General features: G+C 47.0%; 1 non-coding gene across 1 annotated transcript; it reads right to left on the bottom strand.

Moving 5' to 3' along the window:
- Positions 1-127: 127 nt before the first annotated feature.
- Positions 128-282, bottom strand: LOC131291860 (5.8S ribosomal RNA). Its single transcript, XR_009189605.1, has one exon. It is a non-coding gene; the product is annotated as a 5.8S ribosomal RNA (ribosomal RNA).
- Positions 283-11,962: the final 11,680 nt, after the last annotated feature.

The following is an 11,962-nucleotide window of genomic DNA, read 5'->3' as shown; positions in this document are numbered from 1 at the left end:
CAGTATATTGTAAACCACGGGTTCTTTAATGCTAGCGGGTCGTCGCGACCCTAGTTAACATCATGGTGCACGTCTCGTGACGGGTGTCACGGCGTAGTTAAATGTATGCGATACATTTCTCAAATATAAGCGCTCAGTCATCTGTACATCATGGTAGGTTCCCACGACGTGCAATATGCGTTCAACTTATCAATGTTCATGTGTCCTGCAGTTCACATTATGACGCGCAGTTAGCTGCGGTCTTCATCGATCCATGAGCCGAGTGATCCACTGCCGAGGGTGACTAACTTGCGTAAGCCGCCGCTGTGCGCGTATACCCGTTCCCCGTAGGGAGGAGCAAGCCGCCGCTTAGAGACGAAGCATAAAGTGTCCTCATTCCACATAGGGCAAGCTGGATGAATCCATTTTACCCAGGACGGCCGAAGCGGCGTGGACCAGGGGAGAACTGAACCTTATACTTCACACCACAGTAAGTCTACGTGTCCTCTTCCACATAGGGCAAGCTAGAACTAACTATCTTACCCAGGACTGCCGAAGCAGCGTGGACCAGGGGAGGAACACACTTTTCATGGAAACGTAAGGCATCCATGACTGCCATAACGTAAGCCGCCGCTGTGCGCGTATACCCGTTCCCCGTAGGGAGGAGCAAGCCGCCGCTTAGAGACGAAGCATAAAGTGTCCTCATTCCACATAGGGCAAGCTGGATGAATCCATTTTACCCAGGACGGCCGAAGCGGCGTGGACCAGGGGAGAACTGAACTTTATACTTCACACCACAGTAAGTCTACGTGTCCTCTTCCACATAGGGCAAGCTAGAACTAACTATCTTACCCAGGACTGCCGAAGCAGCGTGGACCAGGGGAGGAACACACTTTTCATAGAAACGTAAGGCATCCATGACTGCCATAGTGCGTAAGCCGCCGCTGTGCGCGTAAACCCGTTCCCCGTAGGGAGGAGTCAAGCCGCCGCTTAGAGACGAAGTATGAAGTGTCCTCTTCCACATAGGGCAAGCTAGAATGAACTATCTTACCCAGGACCGCCGAAGCAGCGTGGACCAGGGGAGAACTGAACTTTATACTTCACACCACAGTATTGCGTAATGTGCCCTCTTCCACATAGGGCAAGCTGGAATGTTCCATTTTACCCAGGACGGCCGAAGCGGCGTGGACCAGTGGAGGACTACACAATCATGAGGTTTGATATCGACTTGTGTGTTTCAATAGGATACCGATGGTATGGTTTGAACCGATTTGATTTAGCCATTCTGAAGTCATCACTTGGTTGAAGCGCTGAACTAGGGAGGCATCGTTTACATATATATTGGTTTTCGCATGCTCTACTAGGTTAATGTCATGAGGTTGGCTATCGAGCATGCCCAAGTGATGACTTGATTGTGTGCTTGCTTGAATTCTTCACATTTCATACCATCGGTTAGTTGTCGAATCATTCCTCGATCATAACCTTCGTTCTTGGTTCATGTATGCTCTCTTCCACATAGGGCAAGCTAGAATTAACTATCTTACCCAGGACCGCCGAAGCAGCGTGGACCAGGGGAGAACTATACTTTGTCTTGTATGCCCTCTTCCACATAGGGCAAGCTAGAACTAACTATCTTACCCAGGACCGCCGAAGCAGCGTGGACCAGTGGAGGACTATACTTTGTTCATAACACCACAGTATTAAGTATGGTGTCCTCTTCCACATAGGGCAAGCTAGAACTAACTATCTTACCCAGGACCGCCGAAGCAGTGTGGACCAGGGGAGGACTATACTTTATACTTCACACACTAGCCATACTGAAGTCATCACTTGGTTGAAGCGCTGAACTACGGCGGGGTAATCGTTTACAGGTTATAATCATATAGCTGCATGCTCATTAGTAGATAATGGAATATTGTATGGCAATATGAGCATGCCCAAGTGATGACTTTGTTTCAAGCTCAACAGGTAGGGTATTGAGTCCTCTTCCACATAGGGCAAGCTAGAATGAACTATCTTACCCAGGACCGCCGGAGCAGCGTGGACCAGTGGAGGACTCTATACTTTATACTTCACACCACAGTATTGAGTACGACTTGCATAAAGCCCCTAATGAGAACCACGAGGGCTCTCTCAATGTAGAACCACGAGGGCTCTAGTACCGATTCTCTCGGTACGGCTTGGTCCGTGTTCCTTTATGCTTGTACTCTAAGTATTAAGTATTGTGTCCTCTTCCACATAGGGCAAGCTAGAACTAACTATCTTACCCAGGACCGCCGAAGCAGTGTGGACCAGGGGAGGACTATACTTTATACTTCACACACTAGCCATACTGAAGTCATCACTTGGTGGGGGTGAACTACGGCGGTATCTATCGTTTTGGTTCGGTCTATATAGGGTCGCTTGCATGCTCATTCGAATATAATGTAATTGTGTATGGCAATATGAGCATGCCCAAGTGATGACTTTGTTTCAAGCTCAACAGGTAGGGTATTGAGTCCTCTTCCACATAGGGCAAGCTAGAATGAACTATCTTACCCAGGACCGCCGGAGCAGCGTGGACCAGTGGAGGACTCTATACTTTATACTTCACACCACAGTATTGAGTACTTCTTGCATAAAGCCCCTAATGAGAACCACGAGGGCTCTCTCAATGTAGAACCACAAGGGCTCTAGTACCGATTCTCTCGGTACGGCTTGGTCCGTGTTCCTTTATGCTTGTACTCTTAGAAAGTCTCAACCCGGAGGTCTTGACTTTGATTGTCATAGTTGGACTACGACGGGGCATCCGACCATTGCTGATCGAACACCCCTGATTCACCATCTTTCGGGTAGGCGGTACGCGTACCTCCGGACGCGGAAGTCTCAACCCGGAGGTCTTGACTTTGATTGTCATAGTTGGACTACGACGGGGTATCCGACTCATCGAATACCCCAGAAGCACACCATCTTTCGGGTAGGCGGTACGCGTACCTCCGGACGCGGAAGTCTCAACCCGGAGGTCTTGACTTTGATTGTCATAGTTGGACTACGACGGGGTATCCGACTCATCGAATACCCCAGAAGCACACCATCTTTCGGGTAGGCGGTACGCGTACCTCCGGACGCGGAAAGTCTCAACCCGGAGGTCTTGACTTTGGTTGTCATAGTTGGACTATGACGGGGCATCCGACCATTGCTGATCGAACACCCCTGTTACACCATCTTTCGGATAGGCGGTGCGCGACACCACCGACGCGGAAAGTCTCAACCCGGAGGTCTTGACTTTGTATTGTTGGATAGTCCTCTTCCACTATAGGGCAAGCTGGAAATATTCCATTTTACCCAGGACTGCCGAGGCAGCGTGGACCAGGGGAGAACTTCACGGAATCTTCAGGCATCCATGATTGCCATAGTGCGTAAGCCGCCGCTGTGCGCGTCAACTCGTTCCCCGTGAGGAGGAGTCTAGCCGCCGCTAAAAGACGAAGCATTAAGTGTCCTCATTCCACTATAGGGCAAGCTAGAATTAACTATCTTACCCAGGACCGCCGAAGCAGCGTGGACCAGGCGAGGACTATACTTTATACTTCACACCACAGTATTGAGTACGACTTGCATAAAGCCCCTAATGAGAACCACGAGGGCTCTCTCAATGTAGAACCACGAGGGCTCTAGTACCGATTCTCTCGGTACGGCTTGGTCCGTGTTCCTTTATGCTTGTACTCGCGGAAAGTCTCAACCCGGAGGTCTTGACTTTGATTGTCATAGTTGGACTACGACGGGGCATCCGACCATTGCTGACCGAACACCCCTGATTCATCATCTTTCGGATAGGAGGTGCGCCCACCTCCGACGCGGAAGTCTCAACCCGGAGGTTCGGACTTAGAGTTTTTCCCATTTAAAAGTTTTTCTCTTAGCCATACTGAAGTCATCACTTGGTGAACGATTGAACTAGGGCGGGTTAATCGTTTATAGGTATCATGTGGTTTGCATGCTCTCTTAGGTTAAGGTCATGTGGTTGGCTATCGAGCATGCCCAAGTGATGACTTTGTTTCACGCTTGCTTGATTTCTTCATGATTCCCTGTTATATAGTGTAATCATTCGAGAACAGGGAATCATTGGTTTTGCTCAACAGGTATTGGATGTCAACTTGGTATCTAGATCGCATTAAGTCTCAACCCTTAGGTTCGGACTTGTATAGTGACATCTTGTTACGGTCTTGAGTCTCAACCCGCAGGTTCGGACTACTTAGTGTTTGATCGAATATAATATGGCAACTTGTGCCTAAGTCTCAACCCGCAGGTTCGGACTTCTGTTTATTTGGCCAATGTATGTATAAGGCAACTTGTGCCTAAGTCTCAACCCGCAAGTTCGGACTTGTGTATTTGTTCGAAGTCATGTATAAGGCAACGTGTGCCTAAGTCTCAACTCGCAGGTTCGGACTTGTTAGTGTTTCGTCAACTTTCATATGGCAACTTGTGCCTAAGTCTCAACCCGCAGGTTCGGACTTGTGTATTTGTTCGAAGTCATGTATAAGGCAACTTGTGCCTAAGTCTCAACCCGCAGGTTCGGACTTGTGTATTTGTTCGAAGTCATGTATAAGGCAACGTGTGCCTAAGTCTCAACCCGCAGGTTCGGACTTCTATAGTGTTTCGTCAATTATCATATGGCAACTTGTGCCGAAGTCTCAACCCGCAGGTTCGGACTTCTATAGTGTTTCGTCAATTATCATATGGCAACTTGTGCCGAAGTCTCAACCCGCAGGTTCGGACTTCTGGAAGGATCACTTGGCCACTAATGATCCTTCCGCAGGTTCACCTACGGAAACCTTGTTACGACTTTTACTTCCTCTAAATCATCAAGTTCGGTCAACTTCGATAAAGCAGACGCGGTTCACGAGGATCCAGCGAACGATCATCTCCAAAGACCTCACTAAATAATCCATCGGTAGTAGCGACGGGCGGTGTGTACAAAGGGCAGGGACGTATTCAACGCTGGCTGATGACCAGCACTTACTAGAAGTTCCGAGTTCATATGGACCATTGCAATCCATAATCCCTACTAAGTGAGTATTTGAGTGATTTCCCGTTCCTCTCGGAATAGGAGACACGCTGCTACCCACATTGTAGCACGCGTGTAGCCCAGAACATCTAAGGGCATCACGGACCTGTTATCGCTCGATCTCATTTTGCTAAACACAAATTGTCCTGCTAAGCAGCGTACCGTAAGTGCACTTGCGCACACGAACAGCGAAGGTGTCAGGTCATACTCCACCGAAAGGTCCTAACCCGTTCCAATCGGCATCGACGCATTAACGCTGACTGCGTTCTAGTTAGCATATGTGAGTCACGTTCGTTATCGGAATTAACCAGACAAATCAATCCACGAACTAAGAACGGCCATGCACCACTACCCTTAAATTTGAGAAAGAGCTATTAATCTGTCTCACCTCCATAAGTTCGGACCTGGTAAGTTTTCCCGTGTTGAGTCAAATTGAACCGCAAGCTCCATTTCATTGTGGTGCCCTTCCGTCAATTCCTTTAAGTTTCAACTTTGCAACCATACTTCCCCCGGAACCTGACTTTGGTTTCCCGGAAGCTAATGAGAGCACCTGGTTGTAGCGTCTCCCAATTGCTAGTTGGCATCGTTTACGGTTAGAACTAGGGCGGTATCTAATCGCCTTCGATCCTCTAACTTTCGTTCTTGATTAAAGAAAGCATCCTTGACAAATGCCTTCGCTTTAGTTAGTCTTACGACGGTCTACGAATTTCACCTCTCGCGCCGTAATACTAGTGTCCCCAACTACTTCTGTTAATCATTACCTCCGGTCTGAGTACAAACCAATGAAAGATTAGACCAAGGTCGTATTCCATTATTCCATGCAAGATTATTCTAGGGCGTTTGGGCACCCTGCTTTAAGCACTCTAATTTGTTCAAGGTAAACGTGAGCGGTCGAGCTCTATGTTACACTTGCACCCGTTGAAGGGCACACCATGACACAGACTTGGTGCCCTACCACACCATTGAGTCGCAACCAGATTCCGACTTGGCCCACCGACCACGGGTTGACCGGGTCGGCGGAGCCGGACTGTGTTGGACAAGTATCAACTTCGAACGTTTTAACCGCAACAATTTTAATATACGCTAGTGGAGCTGGAATTACCGCGGCTGCTGGCACCAGACTTGCCCTCCACTTGATCCTCGTAGAAGGATTTATGCTCTACTCATTCCAATTATGAAACATCATTAAAGAGTTTCATATTGTTATTTCTCGTCACTACCTCCCCGTCCCGGGATTGGGTAATTTACGCGCCTGCTGCCTTCCTTGGATGTGGTAGCCATTTCTCAGGCTCCCTCTCCGGAATCGAACCCTGATTCCCCGTTACCCGTTGCAACCATGGTAGTCCTCTATACTACCATCCATAGTTGATAGGGCAGATATTTGCGAGATCTGTCGTCGGTGCGAGACCATACGATCAGCATCATTATCCAGACTTCAACTCAATGACACGGAGAACCCGCGATTGGTTTGACTAATAAGTGCACCAGTTCCCGCGAGGGTCCTGGCATGTTGCATGTATTAGCTCTAGATTTTCCACAGTTATCCAAGTAACTAGGTTGATGATCTCGTAAATTATAGCTGTTATACTGAGCCTTATGCGGTTTCACATTAAATCTGTTTGTACTTAGACATGCATGGCTTAACCTTTGAGACGAGCGTATATTACTGGTAGGATCAACCAGAATTCCGACTTTGCGTTCGAATGTTCATTGTCCCATTGCACCCGGAGGAGCAAACACCACGTTCTATATGTTGTCAAGTCCGGTAGCACACGGGAGGCGAGCCCCCGTGCGAACCTCATTGCCCTCGTATCACACACACCCGATGCACCGGACAGGCACTTGAGCGGCATTCGACTCCGCTAAGCGCTCGTGCGCCCGATTGTGCATGCGCTGACGGGGCCTTCATACCCCTACCACAGCGACCTTATGCCAAACTTCCATGAATACTTAGGTGAGCTGACAAGGGCCTTCATTTCCCTACCATCAACTAAAGGACACGCTAGGCGCGTCCGATCATTGCAACTGCGGGGCTTTCATACCCCAATCACCACAGTACGCAATTCACCAGAGTTTAATCACAACCCCCCCGGACATGGCACACTATTAACTTGCAACAAAACTTAGTGTGTGCCGGGCACATCGGTTCCACAAAATCATTCCCGATGTACCCCAATTGGGGTTGTGAACGCATCCATGGTCCTCTGACACACCCAACCAAGCGTGGATACTACATACCTCAAACACCCAGTACACTAACAGACAAATCAATATATGGTTGCTTTCCCCCAGACATTTGCCAATCACTTGGCACCCGGACGGGAACTCGCTCCTGATTGCGCCATTGCCACCCATTTGCCAAGAGCGAGTTCTGTATGTAGATTTCATTTGGAAAGACAACCGTGTACTGGATATTCTATCCGACGATTACAGATGACGAGTACGAGACTCGACTACACTCACGGATAATACATTTTGGGTCGAGATTGCTTTCGGGGTTTTCGATTGGTCTTGCGCTTGTAAACGTATAACTTTGACTTGTGGTAACCTCGGTATGTTAGTCGATCACGTGGTTGTGAACTGGTAAGGGTGAGCAATCTGTTCACTTGCACTCTGGGTAGGAATAGGTGAGCGCTATAGGTTAAGATCATTGTATGGTTCCATCGTGATGACTTTCGCTAGATAGTAGGATGTTTGGATAGTTATAACGTTTTTGGCCATTTGTTCATAGTGTTCAGTCCATTGAGGAATTCGATTGGTCTTTGCTTCACACACGTGGTCGATCACTTGGATGTGAACTAGGGTGAGAATAAGGTGTTCACTAGTGCTCTTAGGTTTTGGATCAGTACTGAGCACTTGATTGGTTTCGCATAATATGTATCCATAGTGATGACTCTTTCCAGCTTAAGATTTCGTTACCGGTTTCGAATCCTCCCCACGTTCGCTTTTACTTGGTTAGGTTTTCGAGTGTAGATTTGAAAGCAATCTCATGTATGTATCCCATCTGATATAAGCCACTGACAGTTCATGTCACCTCGTTCAACTCTCGCTGGGTCACAGAAGTATGTTACTGCGCCCATTATCCCTACTCGGATAGGTTCGGTTCGTTCGTTTTATACTACGGTGAGTAAACTCAATTTGTGCATCGCATAGCCATGGAAAGCAAGCTTTCGCGGGCCTCTTCGACTGTTTTGATACGAGCTGTGCCCGTGATGCTTGTCATCCCAGGATACTAGACCCCTTTGGACGACCGCATGACCATCAGAAAGTAAATTCCACGTTCGATTTGGGGTGTGAACCCCGAACATAAAGTCTTTGTGTAGAACCTCGAGGGCTCTATAGTACCGATTCTCTCGGTACGCTTGGTCCGTGTTCCTTTATGTTCGTACTCTTGTGTGTATAATATTCATGTTCGGTTTGGGATATTTGCTACTGTCACCGTTTGAGTACTATGGGGCTTGAACCCCTAACATAAAGTCTTTGTGTAGAACCACGAGGGTTCTATAGTACCGATTCTCTCGGTACGCTTGGTCCGTGTTCCTTTATGTTCGTACTCTTGTGTGTATAATATTCATGTTCGGTTTGGGATATTTGCTACTTTCACCAGGGTCCCGTTCTTCATACAAGTCTGCCTTGCTAATGTGGTAACTTTATAGTGTAGTTCTGACATCCCAATTTTGGGACTTAGCCGATTTTTCGTATATTTCCATATGACCCATAGGGTCCCTTTCTTCATACAAGCTTGCCTAGGGCGATCGGTCAAAACTTGTCTTACTATTCGATTGGTCTTCGCACTTTCACCCTAGGCAGTTCGCCTAGGTCTGTCTTCTTGAGGAGGCCAAAACCCGAAATAAGGAGGTCCAGCCGACCCTGAAACCTCCCCTGTCTTAACTACACTAACCCGATTTTTCAGGGTCCTCAGCGCCATACAACTTTGCCTAGGTCACTTGTACTCTTGACTTAGGCCATCTGACTTGGTCCGTGTTTCTTCCTAGGGTTCACCTAGGTACTTTGCCTTGCTTGATGTGGTAACTTTTTAGTGTAGTTCTGACGTCCCAATTTTGGGACTTAGCCGATTTTTCGTATATTTCCATATGACCCATAGGGTCCCTTTCTTCATACAAGCTTGCCTAGGGCGATCGGTCAAAACTTGTCTTACTATTCGATTGGTCTTCGCACTTTCACCCTAGGCAATTCGCCTAGGTCTGTCTTCTTGAGGAGGCCAAAACCCGAAATAAGGAGGTCCAGCCGACCCTGAAACCTCCCCTGTCTGAACTACACTAACCCGATTTTTCAGGGTCCTCAGCGCCATACAACTTTGCCTAGGTCACTTGTACTCTTGACTTAGGCCATCTGACTTGGTCCGTGTTTCTTCCTAGAGTTCACCTAGGTACTTTCCCTTGCTTGATGTGGTAACTTTTTAGTGTAGTTCAGACATCCCAATTTTGGGACTTAGCCGATTTTTCATGTATTTCCATATGACCCATAGGGTCCCTTTCTTCATACAAGCTTGCCTAGGGCGATCGGTCAAAACTTGTCTTACTATTCGATTGGTCTTCGCACTTTCACCCTAGGCAGTTTGCCTAGGTGTAGCTTCTTGAGGAGGTCAAAACCCAAAATAAGGAGGTTCAGCCGACCCAAAAACCTCCCCTGTCTAAACTACACTAACCAGATTTTTCAGGGTCCTCACCGTCATACAACTTTGCCTAGGTCACTTGTTCTCTTGACTTAGGCCATCTGACTTGGTCCGTGTTTCTTCCTAGGGTTCACCTAGGTACTTTGCCTTGCTTGATGTGGTAACTTTTTAGTGTAGTTCTGACGTCCCAATTTTGGGACTTAGCCGATTTTTCGTATATTTCCATATGACCCATAGGGTCCCTTTCTTCATACAAGCTTGCCTAGGGCGATCGGTCAAAACTTGTCTTACTATTCGATTGGTCTTCGCACTTTCACCCTAGGCAATTCGCCTAGGTCTGTCTTCTTGAGGAGGCCAAAACCCGAAATAAGGAGGTCCAGCCGACCCTGAAACCTCCCCTGTCTGAACTACACTAACCCGATTTTTCAGGGTCCTCAGCGCCATACAACTTTGCCTAGGTCACTTGTACTCTTGACTTAGGCCATCTGACTTGGTCCGTGTTTCTTCTTAGGGTTCACCTAGGTACTTTGCCTTGCTTGATGTGGTAACTTTTTAGTGTAGTTCAGACATCCCAATTTTGGGACTTAGCCGATTTTTCATGTATTTCCATATGACCCATAGGGTCCCTTTCTTCATACAAGCTTGCCTAGGGCGATCGGTCAAAACTTGTCTTACTATTCGATTGGTCTTCGCACTTTCACCCTAGGCAGTTTGCCTAGGTGTAGCTTCTTGAGGAGGTCAAAACCCAAAATAAGGAGGTTCAGCCGACCCAAAAACCTCCCCTGTCTAAACTACACTAACCAGATTTTTCAGGGTCCTCACCGTCATACAACTTTGCCTAGGTCACTTGCACTCTTGACTTAGGCCATCTGACTTGGTCCGTGTTTCTTCCTAGGGTTCACCTAGGTACTTTGCCTTGCTTGATGTGGTAACTTTTTAGTGTAGTTCTGACATCCCAATTTTGGGACTTAGCCGATTTTTCATGTATTTCCATATGACCCTTAGGGTCCCTTTCTTCATACAAGCTTGCCTAGGGCGATCGGTCAAAACTTGTCTTACTATTCGATTGGTCTTCGCACTTTCACCCTAGGCAGTTTGCCTAGGTGTAGCTTCTTGATGAGGCCAAAACCCAAAATAAGGGGGTTCGGCCGACCCAAAAACCTACCCTGTCTAAACTACACTAACCAGATTTTTCAGGGTCCTCAGCGCCATACAACTTTGCCTAGGTCACTTGTTCTCTTGACTTAGGCCATCTGACTTGGTCCGTGTTTCTTCCTAGGGTTCACCTAGGTACTTTGCCTTGCTTGGTGTGGTAACTTTTTAGTGTAGTTCTGACATCCTCATTTTGGGACTTAGCCGATTTTTCGTAAAATGCCATATGACCCATATGGGTCCTTTCCTTCATATAAGTTTGCCTTGCTTGGTGTGGTAACATTTGAGTGTAGTTCTGACATCATCATTTTGGGACTTAGCCGATTTTTCGTCAAATACCATATGACCCATATGGGTCCTTTCCTTCATATAAGTTTGCCTTGCTTGGTGTGGTAACATTTGAGTGTAGTTCTGACATCCCCATTTTGGGACTTAGCCGATTTTTCGTAAAATACCATATGACCCATCAGGGTCCTTTGCTTCATATAAGTTTGCCTTGCTTGGTGTGGTAACATTTGAGTGTAGTTCTGACATCCCCATTTTGGGACTTAGCCGATTTTTCGTAAAATACCATATGACCCATCAGGGTCCTTGCCTTCATATAAGTTTGCCTTGCTTGGTGTGGTAACATTTGAGTGTAGTTCTGACATCATCATTTTGGGACTTAGCCGATTTTTCGTCAAATACCATATGACCCATATGGGTCCTTTCCTTCATATAAGTTTGCCTTGCTTGGTGTGGTAACATTTGAGTGTAGTTCTGACATCCCCATTTTGGGACTTAGCCGATTTTTCGTAAAATACCATATGACCCATCAGGGTCCTTGCCTTCATATAAGTTTTCCTTGCTTGGTGTGGTAACATTTGAGTGTAGTTCTGACATCCCCATTTTGGGACTTAGCCGATTTTTCGATCCATACCATATGACCCGTCAGGGTCCTTTGCTTCATATAAGTTTGCCTTGCTTGGTGTGGTAACATTTGAGTGTAGTTCTGACATCCCCATTTTGGGACTAAGCCGATTTTTCGTAAAATACCATATGACCCATCAGGGTCCTTTGCTTCATATAAGTTTGCCTTGCTTGGTATGGTAACATTTGAGTGTAGTTCTGACATCATCATTTTGGGACTTAACCGATTTTTCGTAAAATACCAT

The sequence above is a fragment of the Anopheles ziemanni genome, assembly GCF_943734765.1.
Source record: "Anopheles ziemanni chromosome X unlocalized genomic scaffold, idAnoZiCoDA_A2_x.2 X_unloc_17, whole genome shotgun sequence".
NCBI lineage: Eukaryota > Metazoa > Arthropoda > Insecta > Diptera > Culicidae > Anopheles > Anopheles ziemanni.
Note: the sequence above shows the minus strand (reverse complement) of the source record. Positions and strands in the feature narration are given on the sequence as shown.